The following is a 14,396-nucleotide window of genomic DNA, read 5'->3' as shown; positions in this document are numbered from 1 at the left end:
CTCTCATGGTGAAGCAGAATCCACCGTCCCCTCTTACCACATGGCTCCCTGTGTCCACTTTCAAGTTTCCTCTGCAGATGAAGAGACAACTATGCTGAACACCCATGTGTAGCCCCCCAAAACAGTCATTGTTCTAGACAAGGTAAAGTATTCATGGAAACTTTGGATGACTTGAATCAAATTACTTGCAAACACTAAAAGAGTATAATTGGATTGTTTGTAACAAAAAGGGCAAGTATGAGAGGTGATGGGTGATGTATACCCTGATGTGATGATCATACATCACGTGCCTGTATCAAAATATCTCAGGTAATCAAGAAATATATACGCCTACTCTATACCCACAAAAATTAAAAATTAAAGAGAAATACTTGTAAATGATGATGACCTGTTTTCTAAATTTTGTACATTTTTGTAATTTTGGGATAAATTTATTTTGGGGTAAATGTGGCAAGGGTTAATGTAATAATACCCCAAATTATCCCAAGATAAATGATCCCCCAAATTATGGCATTACTTTGGAGATAAGAAAAAGAAAACAGGTCTTAGTACAATTGAATGGCCACTCTGCTTGACTGGCTTGAACAAACTAAATCAGTTCTTTCAAAAATAGCTTGGGGCTCATGCAACTTTTGAAGCTCCTCACAGTAGAAAGGCTAGCATTGAGCATCAGGTGTGAGTGGAATTAATTTGAGGCCAGGTCTGTGGTAGCGGTATAGATGATCAAGATAGGATTGAGAGGTTTGTGGCAAGGGTTAATGTAAATAATAAATTCAAAGATGTAGGTACTAGGAGGGTGAGCAAAATCAATTGCACTGAGTGGGGAGATGCCTGAGATGGCAGGAAGCAGATGGAAAACATCAGCATTACTGCAAAATTACCAGTATGTTTGAGTTCCTCTAACTTTTCATTAGGGGCTGTCGAGATGGTTTTATTTTTAAACCAAAGCCTATTTCCCCACTTTGAGATACAGTATGTAAGGAAAGTGATTTTGCACAGTGGTTAGCTCCGGAGCCGGACTGCCTTTAATCAGACTCCAGCTTTCCTGCTCCCTACTGGGTGAATTAAGCAGGTTGCTTAACCTCTCTGTGCTGTTTCCTAATAATCCCAGAGGGCTGTTGTGATAATTAAATAATACACCGAAATATTTCACATTGTACTTGACACTGAGATATTCCTTGATGAGTGTTTAGCTATTGTCATTATTTTCAAGTATTTTTCTTGCTTTTAAGCTTCAAGTGGTGGGGAAAAGCCCTGATTCAGATGACCTAGATGATATTTATTATTTGATGGAAAGTAGGTTATACATTCTGTGGCTCAGTGAGGATATTAGAAACCCAGGTACTTTTGACCTTAATATTCTGTGATCTTCAGTGTGTTGACTATATGTACAAGCTGGCTCCACTCATGGAGGTAAGATAGCTGCGGTAGCTTCTGCCATCACATTCAGACACAGCAGTGTTCAGAAGAGGAAAAGAAAGGCTTTTCTTCTTGGATACATCTTTTTAAGTCCCCAAGTCCCCCAACATACTGTCATTCATATTTCAATGGTCAACATGGTTTCTTCTGCCTATTACTTGTATGGCAAATGGAACTATCCTGATTGACATATGAAATTGCAGGGCCTTGATAAAGAATGTACTAGATAGAGTGGCTCCCTTTAAAAAGAGGAAGAAGTTCAGCAACAGTAGAATTCACTAGAGGACCAGGTATAATCATTCAGTGTCAGAGACAAGGAATCTGAGGATTGAAGATTTAAACAGTTAGCCTGAGGTCACAGAGTTAGGAAATGATTAGGCAGTGTTTGAACTGAAGTGTTTTGGACTCTGAAGTCATAATTTAAAGACTGTACCTTGCAACATGATTCATGGACTTTTTGCTTTGGGTTAGGACATATATCTAGGAGTCTGAGAGCACTGATTGAATAATTTTAGGGAATATAATAGAAGAAAGGATTCAGAACAGGGCAGCTGTGTCCAGCATTCGCCAGTGATTGTGTAGGCATCTAAGGACTGTGCATGGAAGAGCCCTGTGAATCTCAAGTGGGGCAGACGTGGCTCGGTAGGTCAAGACTTTTGGAAAAGGGCTGAAGGGCTGTCAACCTCCAGGAGCAAATGATACTAGCCACATTGCTTTAATGATTTATTTAATAACTTTCTGGCCTTTAAAAATTATGTTTGACAAACAAATCTACCTTCATCAGAGGTGTTTTCTTAGAGGTAAGTTCTTTGTGCAGGCCTCCATCAGGGCTTTTCTTCTTATCAATTCCTGTACACAGACCCATTCTATGGCTGGAATATTGTGGTTATTAGTGCCATTAGAGGCAGTTTGTCTTTACCCTGTAAGTAAGAATCACTTCATGGCAAAGGTCCTAGAGGCAATGACAACACAGCCTGGTGGATAGAGAACTTTTCATGGGTCTTGGTTATTGATAAAAGGAGAGTAAACAGGTGAACTCATGGAGATAGAGAGTAGAAGGATGGTTACCAAAAGCTGGGAAGAGTAGTGGGATGATGGGGGAGATGGAGGGGGAGGTGGGGATGGTTAATGGGTACAAAAAATAGAATGTGCTAATAATGCTTAGTATTTGATAGCACAACAGTGACTATAGTTAATAATTTAATTGCACATTTTAAAATAACTGTAAGAGTATAATTGGATTGTTTGTACCCTAAGGATAAACGCTTGAGGGGATGGATACCCCATTTTCTATGATGTGATTATTACACAGTGCATTCCTGGATCAAAACATGTCATGTTCCCTGTAAGTATACATATCTACTATATACCGCAAAAATTAAAAATTATTTTTTTAAAAACATGAGGAAAAAAGCATGCCAAGAAACTTTGCTTTCGGAGCTGAGTAGGTTGCAAGGGCTGTTGGGACCATGCTGGACCTGGAGTTGGAAGCCCTCCCACTGTCACTCATTGGTCCTATCATGACAGTCATGGCACTTAAATTTTCTTGTTCAGGAAAATTAATCACGACAACCCCTAGGCTGTTGCAAGAAATGAAGGGGTGAATATATGTGGAAGTGCTTTGAAAGTCCAAAACCTCCGTCTAGGAACTTCTTGGCACTCTGATATTCTGTTACTTCACTATTTGGATTTCAGTGCATTCTTCAGACGGTGACCTTGGGGAGTCTTTTGTTTGTTTTGTTTAAAGTCTATGATTGTTTTCAGATAGAGCTGGGAAGAAAAGTTAAAATCCTGACCTAGATCTAGATTATTTTAATGTCTTAAATTATCCTCATCTGCTGAGGGCCTGACATTTTGTCTTTATCAGAGATCACTGGGAGTTTCCTAAGGAGAAAGACTGTATTTCTCTTCAGAGACTAGTGAGAGACAAAGGCAGGGATCACTCGCACCAAGCTACCGCCTTTGAATCTTCTCTCATAATTGCTAGATGGCCAAGTCCAGGGTGAGCCCTCTAAAAAGACAAATTGTACATTTTTGGAAGCACTGCTGGGAGGTAGAAAGTGGCCTCATGTCTCTTCCAGCTTTCTCTTCAAAAAAGATTTCAGAGAGGGAAGTGGCAAGGAGGCAGAAAACAAATTTGGATAGATTGGCAGGTGGCACCAGGGCAGGGACTATGCCTCTTGCAATGCCAGCTAAGCACTAAGCCCCTTAATTACACACACTGGTGATAAGGTCGGCAGAGCTGAGAGGGAGAGCACTGGAAAATAAAGATGTAGAGCTTCGTTTGCAGTCTAGAAATGAACTGGAGGTATTTGGCAGAATTCTAGCATCTTTAGAAAATGAACTGGAGGTATCTGGCAGAATTCTAGCATCTTTAGAAAATGAAATGTAGCAGTGTGCATGCCTCAGGTTTGATTTAGTGAGCACTTTGTCAAAACTTAAATAGTTTGAATTTCTTATTAATAGCTAAGGTCTAATGTAAATGAAAAATTACTTATTTTCTTTGATTCTTGCTATGACTCTTCAAGGTTGATATTGGAAACTTCATCTTAATAGATAAGGAGGAGAGGGAGTCTTGAGGAGGCTAAGGAACTTTAATTGTGTGCCTGGCGGGCCAAGTGTTCCCTTTCCCTAGTATTTTCTACTATGTCAGAGAGTAGTATTTCTCACTCAGAAATTGTGTAGACATGGAGAAATAGTGTATGGTGGGGTACAGGGCCAGAGGGAGTATCAGAATCACAGGAATAGCACGAGTTATTCATTTCCTGTGCACCAATCAAAGAAAATAGGTTTATTATTGCAGCAAAGTACTAGAGGTAGGGGCAAGAGGTCTGACTTCAGCTCTCCATGGGATGTAGGGGTATGTACCAGGACCAAGAAGCAGCAAGGGAGGAAAGGGTACAAATTGCTAGAGCCCTGTAGTCAGGAAGAGAGCACAGGGTCAAATATAGATCCCTGTAAAAATTTTTAGATTATCTTGATGGAAGAACAAGAATCTCTTGCCCTCTCCTCCCATCCCCTCCTTTCCTCTCCCCTCCCCTCCCTTCTCCTCTCCCTTCTCCTCCTCTCCCTTCTCCCCCTCTCCCCGTCTCCCTTCTCCCCCTCTCCCCTCTCCCCCTCTCCCCTCTCCCCCTCTCCCCTCTCCCCCCTCCCCATCTCCCCCCTCCCCATCTCCCCCTCTGCCCCTCTCCCTTCTCCTCCTCTCCCTCCTCCTCCTCTCCCTCCTCCCCTCTCCCCCTCCCCTCCTCCCCTCTCCCCCTCCCCTCCTCCCCTCTCCCCCTCCCCTCTCCCCCTCTCCCCCCCTCCCCCTCCTCACTCCCCATCTCCTCCCCTTTACTTCCTCTCCCCTTCCTTTCCGCTTCGTCTCCCCTTCCTCTTCGTCTCCCCTTCCTCTTTCCTTCCTTCCCCTCCCCCTTCCCTTCCCTCCCCTCCTCTCCTCTCTTCTCTTCTTCTCTCCTTCTTTTCTTTCTGAGACCCTGGACCATACTACATGCTGAACTTCTTCCCCTGCATTGGATACTTTTCCCATCCTTTCTCACTGTGAGCATATAGAAAACAAAACAAATAAAAAAAAAAGTGGGGCCTTCCTATTCTCTTCTTACCACAACACAGAATACTTCTGTGACCTCAGACACTTGTGAGTTTTTCCCCCACACCAAGCAATTTTCTGGCAGATTCTCCAGCAGACACGTGTGTCCTGTAATTCAGATCCCACAGGTTGAGGGCTTAGTTCCACACAATTGTCTCCACTTCAGATGCCAACTGAAAGCCTGACTATAAACTGGGGTTCTCGCAACCCCTCCTCAAGTTGGATTAATTTGCTAGAATGAATCACAGAGCTTAAGGAAACCCTTACTTAGGTTTGCTGGTTATTACAGAGGCTATTAGAAATTATACAGGTTAATGCTAGATGGCCATGATATAGGAAAGGGTGTGCAGAGCTTTCATGCCCTCTTTGGGTGCACCATCATTCAAGCATCTCCAGTGTCCAGCAACCTGGAGGCTACTAGAATCCAGTCCTTTTGGTCTTAATGGAAACTTCATTACTAGGCATTTTTCATTACATCCTTGGTTAATGGTGATTCACTCAACCTTCATCCCCTGTCCCCTCCCCTCTACCTGGAGTTAAGGAGGTGGAGCTGAAAGTAACAACATTCTGTTGAAGCCTTGATCTTTGTCTTTCCAGTGACCAGCCCCCACCCTGGAGCTACCTAGGGAGTACCAGTTACCGGTCATCTTTTTTATTAAAAAAAAAAAAAAAAAAGAAAGAAAAAAAAAACACTTTGGAGATTCCCAGGATACTAGGAGTTATTTGCCAGGAAAAGGGAACAAAAACCAAATATATATTTCACAGTATCATATGCATCATTGCCTATGTTGAAATAGATACTATCAGTTGTTGCATGTTTTTGCACCTGTGATCAGTTACCACCTGCTGCCTCTGACTTTTTTAGCAACAATAAGACATCAATCATTGCTGAGGTTGTAATAAATAGCCTCTTACAACCTCTGCCTCAAGAGGTGACCCTGAGACCAAGAAACATTTGATTCCACCATATCCTCACCAGTTAGCTCGGGATGCACTGGGAAGCTCAGTAGAGACAAACAGCCTTGTTCAACATCTCAGCTTGGCCAGACAAGTCAGGCCTGCTGTCTGTAAGTTCGAATCAATCCACTTGATTTTCTAAGGAGGAAGCTTTCCACATTTTTTTGTCCTGGGTGGTATACACAAGTGAAGCAAAAGCTCCCTGCTGCCTTCTGCCTTCACTTGCCAGGAAAATGGATGTTTTCAGAGATGACACATACAAATCAATGTCTGGTATTTATTTAATGTCACATCTAAATTATTAATTCACTCTTGACAGGAACAAATGTACAGTAAAATTTACTAATTTGGACTAATTGAGGGAAAGGCCAATTAATATATGCAAAACCTCCATTAACTGACCTCCAACTAAGAGGACTTCAATTAATCATTTTTTTGTTGTTGGCCTTCCCTTGAGTATAAGAGATTTGCATCTCCTAGGAAAATAAGTTTTCAGGGACTTTCTTCTTCAAAAGAGATTTCTAGATTATACCTTAAGGCCTATATAAGAGCAGCTCTTCTTTTGCTGATTCTTTCCATACGTAGCACCATGATGGACTGTGAAATCCTGAGATGCCAAGGAAATACTGAAATGAGGCCTTGTGTAAATATAATGAACATGATTTTTGGCTAACCTGTGGTAGTTTAGGACCAGTATATAAAATCATGTTAATAATAATAATTCTGTTTGCACGGAATACTAAAATAAGCATTTTATGTCATTTAAGTCTTAATTTTTATAGCTGGTGCAGTGGTGTGTTTCTATAGTCCCAGCCACTTGGGAGGCTCAGGTGGGAGGATTGCTTGAGCCCAGGAATTCAAGGCCAGCCTGACCAATGTTGCGAGTTCCCTGCTCTAAGATTTAAAAAAATAAAAATAAAAAATAGGTCTTAATTTTCACAATCCCCTTCCAGGAGGAAGTTGTATGTCTATTCCTATGTTAAATAGAAGAAAACAAAGGTTTAGAAGAGTTAAGTAAATTGCTGAAGGCCTCACAATAATAAGTGGTAGGAAGAATCTAATCCAGGAATATACAATCTTTTGGCTTTTCTGGGCCACATTGAAAGAAGAAGAATTGTCTTGGGCCACACATAAAATACATTAACAATAGCTGATGAGCTAAAAAATAATCACAAAAAACTCAGTTTTAAGAAAGTTTATGAATTTGTGTTGGGCTATATTCAAAGCTGTCCTGGGCTGCATGTAGCCACATGACATAGGTTGGATGTGCTTGATCTAAACTTAAGCTGTCTGACTCTGAAACTGATACACTTAACCTTGACCAGAACCTTCTGAGTGCCTGGCTATTCAAAGGAGGAGATGGTCTTGACAGGCAATGGTTGCCTCCACATCAGATCTGGTCTAGCAGAAGATGGGTGATATGTCGGTAGGATTCAAAAATTGAAATGATGTTGAGACATTTGAATTGTATTCTACCTCTAAGATACTGAGATACTGTGATTCTAACTAGAATAGACCCCCAATCAAAACATCTCACTTTGTTAGACTATCAACTAATGGAGGTTATACTACAGTAAAACACGTTAAAAGTATAAAGTATAAGTTCAAAAGTTTACTTTTCCCTTTCATATACTCATGCAAGTAAGGTTAAGGGTTATCTGAGCTGGACGCAGTGGCTCATGCCTGTGATGCCAGCACTTTGGTGGGCAGAAGCAAAAAGATTGCTTGAGGTCAAGAGTTCAAGACCAGCCTCAGCAACATGGTGAGACCCCATATGTCTCTAAGACATTATAAAATTAGCCAGGCATGTGCTTATATAGTCTTAACTACTCAGGAGGCTGAGGCAAGAGGATCACTTGAGCCTGAGAGTTCAAGGCTAACAGTGAGCTTTATATATATATATATACACACACATACACACACATATACATATATATACATATATGTGTATATATATATATTACTCAATGGAGATCCTTGACTATCATGTAGAATGCAGGTGTCTGACATCCTTTGAAAACAGAGGTCTTTATCTAGCTTCAACAATCTTCTCCTCCCCTGGTCTTGTGTGCATTTTAAATTTGCTTGGTGAACTTACCCATTTTAGAAAATACAGAGATGTATCATTCTAAGGTATTATAATATCGAATTAGTAGCTATATATTAAGGAGATTTTGCTATAAAAATTTATGAATCTATTAAATTATGGAGATATGGTTGCAGATGTGTTTGTTGGATATAGGACCCCACAAATGGCGTCTTGCTATATTACCCAGACTGGCCTTGACCTCCTGACCTCAAGCAATCTGCCTACCTCAGCCTCCCAATGTGCTGGGATTACAGATGTGAGCCACCATGGCTGGCCTCACTCCTTTATTCGCATCTCTTCCTCTTCTCTGTAGCTTCCTACCTGCCTCCTCACGCCTTTCCTCCAGGCTCCCACGTACACCTTGCAGCACATGCTTTCTTTGGTTTTTCTAGTATTCCAGACAGGCTCCCACCTCTGGGACTTCACACTTGCTATTTCCTGATCTTGACGTGTTCTTCCCATAATATCCATGTGCATTACTTCCTCATCTCCTTTGCCTTTTGCCTTCTTGGGCCCTCCCTTTTTCTTTTCTTTAAACTGAGACAGTCTCACTCTGTCGCCCAGGCTAGAGTGCAATGGCACAATCTTAGCTCACTGCAACCTCCACCTCCCAGGTTCAAGTGATTCTCCTGCCTCAGCCTCCCAGGCAGCTGGGATGGGATTACAGGGACATGCCACCACGCCCAGTTGATTTGTTTGTATTTAGTAGAGTTGAGGTTTCACCATGTTGGTCAGGCTGGTCTCAAACTACTGACCTCAAGTGATCCACCTGCCTTGGCCTCCCAAAGTGCTGGGATTACAGGTGTGAGCCACCATGCCTGGCCAGGCCCTTCTTAACCAAGCTATTCTAAGTTGTAATCCTCTCTCATCCAACATTCCTAGTTCTTCTCCCCTGCTTTATTTTTTCCTACAGCATTTACTTGTCATCTAACACACTATATACTTGTTAACATTGAGTGCCTTGTTCCTTCCAAGAATGTGAGCTACTTGAGGGGCAAGGATTTTGTCTCTTTTTTTGCCAAGTATTCCAAACTCCGATTACAGAGCCTTGTACAGAGAAAGCACCAAAGATATTGCTGAACGAGAATGGTGTGTGTATAATGGTTGTTTACCTGTTAAACAGGTTCTTTTAAAATCCATGAAGAGTTTGCTTTCTAAAACCAAATGATGCAGTAAACTGGCCATTTTGTTTACATCCCCCATTTGTTTAACATTTTTAAGCTACTGCAAACATACACTTCACCAATAGATTTTCTAGACTTCCAGCTAACCAAATTGGAATCAATTGGTGATCATTATACATACAAGCCATGTAAGAAAATCATTGGTGAAAAGGATAGAAAAGTCCTCCAAGTGAAAAAATGATTTAATGAAGTTGTCGAATATGGCATTTCAAGGCAGAACCCTTCTACCCGGCATGACCCTTAGCTGAGTCCATTTTGCATCTCTGCAGCCACACGAACACTTGACATGCAGATTCCCTATGCAGGAAAGGATAGTTGAGCAGTTCATGTGCAACACTGCAGACCCAGATTGCTAGTGTGCAACCTTCTCTCCCTCATTAACTTGCTGCAAACGCTGTCAGCCTCCCATGCCATCACATACCCATCTGCCAGACTCTTACACAGCTAGGGAGTGAGCAAACGATGGCTTTTGAGAGAAACCTTTAAAAGAACCATTATTAGGAATGCCAAGTGATCTGTCTCTGCATGGGAGAGCAGATGGGAGTCACTGCAACCAACCAGGAAGAGTCAAAGCCCAACACATTTCTAGGCTGGCTTGTGTACAACATTCCAGTCAAAGTGGATAGTCTCGTAGTTGCTAGAAATTAGGTTATGATAGAAAATGGCCCTTTGGTCTTTGTATCCTGACCCAAGAGATGCTACTAACCAAATATACCTTTCAACATTGCTTTATGTTGTTTGAATTTAGCATTTCTCTGGCTTTTTGTGTCTGAAAATATTTTCTCTTTCCTTAGTGGCAATTCAAACATAAAGAGAAATCAACATTTTAAAATTCAGATAAGCAGGAGTTAGTTTACAGTTAGAGATTTTGAGCACACTGCTTTTGTGTGATAATATTTGAAATTTATTTCCACAAGTTATTGCACATTCATTTCTGGAGTTTTCATTGCAGAAAATTGCCAGAAGGAATGGATTTTGTCTTCTTCAGCTGGCAGAACAATTTTCCACCTGTCGCCCAAATATTTGATGAGAAGGATTATGTTGCCGGCTCTGAAAGTTTATACTGTGGATCCTTTGAAAGTGAAAGGGTCTAATGAAACTACTACCTGATATCAGAGTCCAGCTTGCTAAAGTGTCTATGAAGTTGTGGATTGATTTCCGGTGATTAGGGCAATTTCTGAAAGACTAGCTTCAATGACACAAACACACTCACATAGTTCTGAACCTGCAGTATGGCACAAATGATGTTTTTCATCTTTTGTGTTGTAACTGTTTTCTTGTATTCAGAAAAACTCTTGTGGCCTTGCCAAAGATCTGAATTAATTGCCTGAAATTATTATTGTTCATCTTCTTGGTAAATGTAACCAAGAAACAGCACTGATGCATGGGTATAAATGAAATTGGCATTTGATTTCAGGTTCAAGTGATTTACTGTCTCCATTGAGTTTAATATTTCTCTCTAGTTTGTTTAGGTATATAGATGGCATAGTAAGTACAATCAACAAAAAACAGATCAGGGCTGGGTGGGGTGGCTCATGCCTATAATCCCAGCACTTTGGAAGACGGAGGCAGGTGGATCACTTGAAGTCGGGAGTTCGAGACCAGCCTGGACAACTTGGCGAAACCTCGTCTCTACTAAAAATACAAAATTTAGCTGGATGTGGTGACAGGTGCCTGTAATCCCAGCTACTTGGGAGGCTGAGGCGGGAGAATCACTTGAACCTGGGAGGTGGAGGTTGCAGTGAGCCAAGATCATGCCACTGCACTCCAGTCTGGGCAACAAAATGAGACTCTGTCTCAAAAAACAAACAAAGAAAAACAGATTTTTAAAGTCCATATGTAGGGGCGACAACCTTTTAAACTGTCAGAATAAATATAAAACTATTTTTCCTTGTTTCTTTGACTGCTTTATGGATATAATAAGTATTAATAATATTTCTGCTATCAAAAGGATTTTTTTGAAGTGTAGACTTTACCATGCCGCAATAAGACCCCTTCAGCTGACTCAGAGAAGGGGCTAAAATTCTTGGACTGGCATTCATGTCCCTGGATAATGACACCCTGACTTAGTTTTTCTATCTTAGTTTCCCCTACCCCATCAACGGTTCAAGCCCATCAAACTGAACTATTGTCTCCTGCTGGTTCCTGTCTGATTACCTAATTCCCATGCTTTTTATTTTTCATGTCATTTATCATCCTACTTATTTATCAAACTTAAATATTGCCTACCCATTGTGAGCCATCACAAATTCCACTTTCTTGAAAAAGCCTTTCATGATATATGCAGCAAGAAATGATGTCTTATTTTCCAGTCTTGGACCACTTCATAGACATTGTTTATGGAATTTTTCATGTTATATTTTTGATTCCCATCAGTTGCATGCAAATCTGGAATAAGACAGATTTGATCATGAAGAGCATTTTGTTGTATTGTTGTTAATGTGGAAATAACAGCCTTGCTCCAAACGGAATTGCCTATTTTTCTCCTGAAAATCTGTTCTGGTTTGCACCAGACGTTTGTACTTCTCACAGCTCATAAGTGTCACCTGGCTTGTCATTTGGTGGTGGTCCACCACTAGCACAGCCACGGCAGTATGTTGAGGGCTTCGACAATCTGCTAGAAGCCACTGTGTTGATCATAATCTTTCCTGCATCATGCCATCAATAGATGGAAGCCAAACAGCCTTTGTACAGGATTGGCTCAAGATGTTAGAATGAAAAAGCTGATAGTAAGTTCTTCAACTTTCCTCCTAACACTTTCTCTACTATTTCTCCCAAATTCATCTACCCAGATTTCCCCTTTCAACCTCAATCTCTGGGTTCTTCATCCTTCCTGTATCCAGCACAAGCCCTTATAGATATCTTTATTTGCTTATTTTGTGCTTCCCAAGAAGAGCTTTACCATTTTGGGTAATTGGCAGTGTCCAAGTGTATGAGGAATCCCGGGTTGAACTTGCCATGTCTTAGTTCAGTTCAGTGTTATTTTTACTTGAAAATATAGAGGCTTTGTTTTTGTTAACTAGATATATCATAAAGCAGTAATCTAAATTTGCCTGAACTTTAAGTTGAAATGGATGATAAGACAAGCGTCTTATTTGAGGTCATGCCGTTCTCTTTACTGACATTCTTAAAAACCTGCATTCATTCATTTCTGCTGTTACAATCATTTTGGTACAAGAGTTTTTAAAGCATTAATTGAAGATTTTGATGTTGTCCAGCCTTTTAGTAGTTGAGAGTTTCTTCCCTCTCTTTCACCCTTTCAAAGATCCTCCCTTTAGACCTTCTCTCCCCAAAGCCACATATACTGCCCCATTTTCAGACACATGCCTCTCTTTAACTTTTCTAAGACATCTGGAATGTGTATAGAGTACCTAGACTGTCATTCAATTGTGTTCAAAGAATTTGGGAACCAGGCATATGGGTGGAAAAAGTAGAAATGTTAGGAACCAATTATCCTTGCTGGTGGGATGGCCTGAAACAAAGCAAATCTTAATATGAGGAACAACTGAAAATAGGCAATATTTTTGTCATGGTTTCCTTTTGCTCTTAAAGGGAGGAAAGTGAGACCGGGAGAATGGACCCATAATTGGGAGGGTATAGTTTACCTGTTAGCATGCAGACCAGTGCTGTTCTGGAGCCAGAAAAGATTTAAAAGACCACTGTCCTCTTGATGTTAGTGTGGAGTCCTCAATGCCATGGGCTTGCAAAGCAGTTGAGGTGAGTGCCCAATTTTCAGAGTTTCCTACAGCATAATGCAAAGTATGAATTACTCGCAATGCATTTCTTTGACTTGGCTGGAGCTTTTTAAATTCAGCAGGGTTATACTGATAATGATGGATGTCTGAGTTTGTTCAGGGCTGCCATAACAAAGTACCATTGACTGGGTAGCTTACAAACAACAGAAATTTATTTCCTGTAGTTCTGGAGCTTGGGAAGTCCAAGCTCAAAGTGCTAGCAGTTTCAGTGTCTGGTGCAGGACTGCTTCCTCACAGACAACTGTCTTCTAACCATAACATCACATGATAGAAACAACGAGGGATCTCAGAAGTGCCCCTTTCACAAGGGCACTAATCTCATTCATGAAGGCAGAGCACTTCCCAAAGGCCCCCATCCCATCTTATTATCACCATTGGGGTTAAGATTTCAACATGAATATTTGGTGGGCATAAGCATTGTTGCAATGGAATAATCAGAGATGTGGAAAATGTTTTGCCTGAGAACTTTTTAAAATACTGAAAAAAAAGTACTTGTGTATCTTTAACCTTGATAACAATTACTTACTATCAAATAGCACTGTTTTTTATATCCACTAATGTATTTTTAACAAGAGAAATAAGCGTTATTGATAACATTAAAGTGCCTTTTCTTTCACATCTCTTTCCACCTTCTTTCCCTTCCCCATTTTCTTAAAAGCAGCTCCTCTCAGTGATTTAATATCCTTCCATTTTATTTTTATATTTTAGCATACTTGTATGTACTTGTGAGTAATACATATTACATTCCTTTATGACTATGATTTATAAAAATTTACGAAAATAGAACCCTACAGAATATATCCTTCTGCAACATTTTTTATGCAACATAAATTGAATTTACATGTTGGTAGATAGATCGATGGTCCCTTCTTACTGCAGTATAGTATTCTATTCTGTGAATATGTCATCTTTGATTTATTAGATCTACTATTGGTAGACAGGTATATTGATTTTAATTTTTCTCTGGAAAACATGTAGAACATATTTATGCATTTTTTGGCTCATGTTCTAGTAGAAATTTCTATATGTTTCCAATTATTAAAAGCTTTAGGAAGAACAATTATTTAAATAATGCTGTTTGGCAGGCAGAATCCTTTACAACATGGACTCCCTAGGAAGATGTGGTCAAAGGAATTGGATGTCATTGATGTAGTAGTGCACCTCTCTGCCTCTGAACAGGGCTAAATTTAACTCATCTTAGAAATTCTCTCTACTCTACCTTTAGAAAGAATACTAGAGTAGGAGTCCACAGATCCCTTTGGTTACATATTTGTGTCTCAGAACACAAGAGGTGGGGAATTTTTAACAACATTTGACCTAAAATCCTACTTCTATAATTGAAGCCTCATTCCCTCTTGCTTTCTCCAGAAGTAATGAAGAACAGCTACAAGCTTGCTTCTACT

General features: G+C 40.4%; 1 protein-coding gene and 1 long non-coding RNA gene across 9 annotated transcripts in view; one reads left to right on the top strand and one right to left on the bottom strand.

The window, feature by feature from the left end:
* Nucleotides 1-14,396, top strand: part of LOC105476601 (unc-5 netrin receptor D) — a 571,609-nt gene that overhangs the window by 286,409 nt on the left and 270,804 nt on the right. The window lies entirely within an intron of this gene.
* The window catches only part of LOC105476599 (uncharacterized), a 46,784-nt gene continuing 42,586 nt past the window's right edge, over nt 10,199-14,396 (bottom strand). For all 3 annotated transcript variants that reach the window (XR_984153.3, XR_984154.3, XR_011607110.1), the window contains exons 5-7: nt 12,844-12,980; nt 11,468-11,626; nt 10,199-10,310 (exon numbers count right to left, since the gene is read on the bottom strand). This is a non-coding gene — a long non-coding RNA (uncharacterized lncRNA). The remainder of the gene's footprint in view (nt 10,311-11,467; nt 11,627-12,843; nt 12,981-14,396) is intronic.

The sequence above is a fragment of the Macaca nemestrina genome, chromosome 8, assembly GCF_043159975.1.
Source record: "Macaca nemestrina isolate mMacNem1 chromosome 8, mMacNem.hap1, whole genome shotgun sequence".
Classification (NCBI taxonomy): domain Eukaryota; kingdom Metazoa; phylum Chordata; class Mammalia; order Primates; family Cercopithecidae; genus Macaca; species Macaca nemestrina.
Note: the sequence above shows the minus strand (reverse complement) of the source record. Positions and strands in the feature narration are given on the sequence as shown.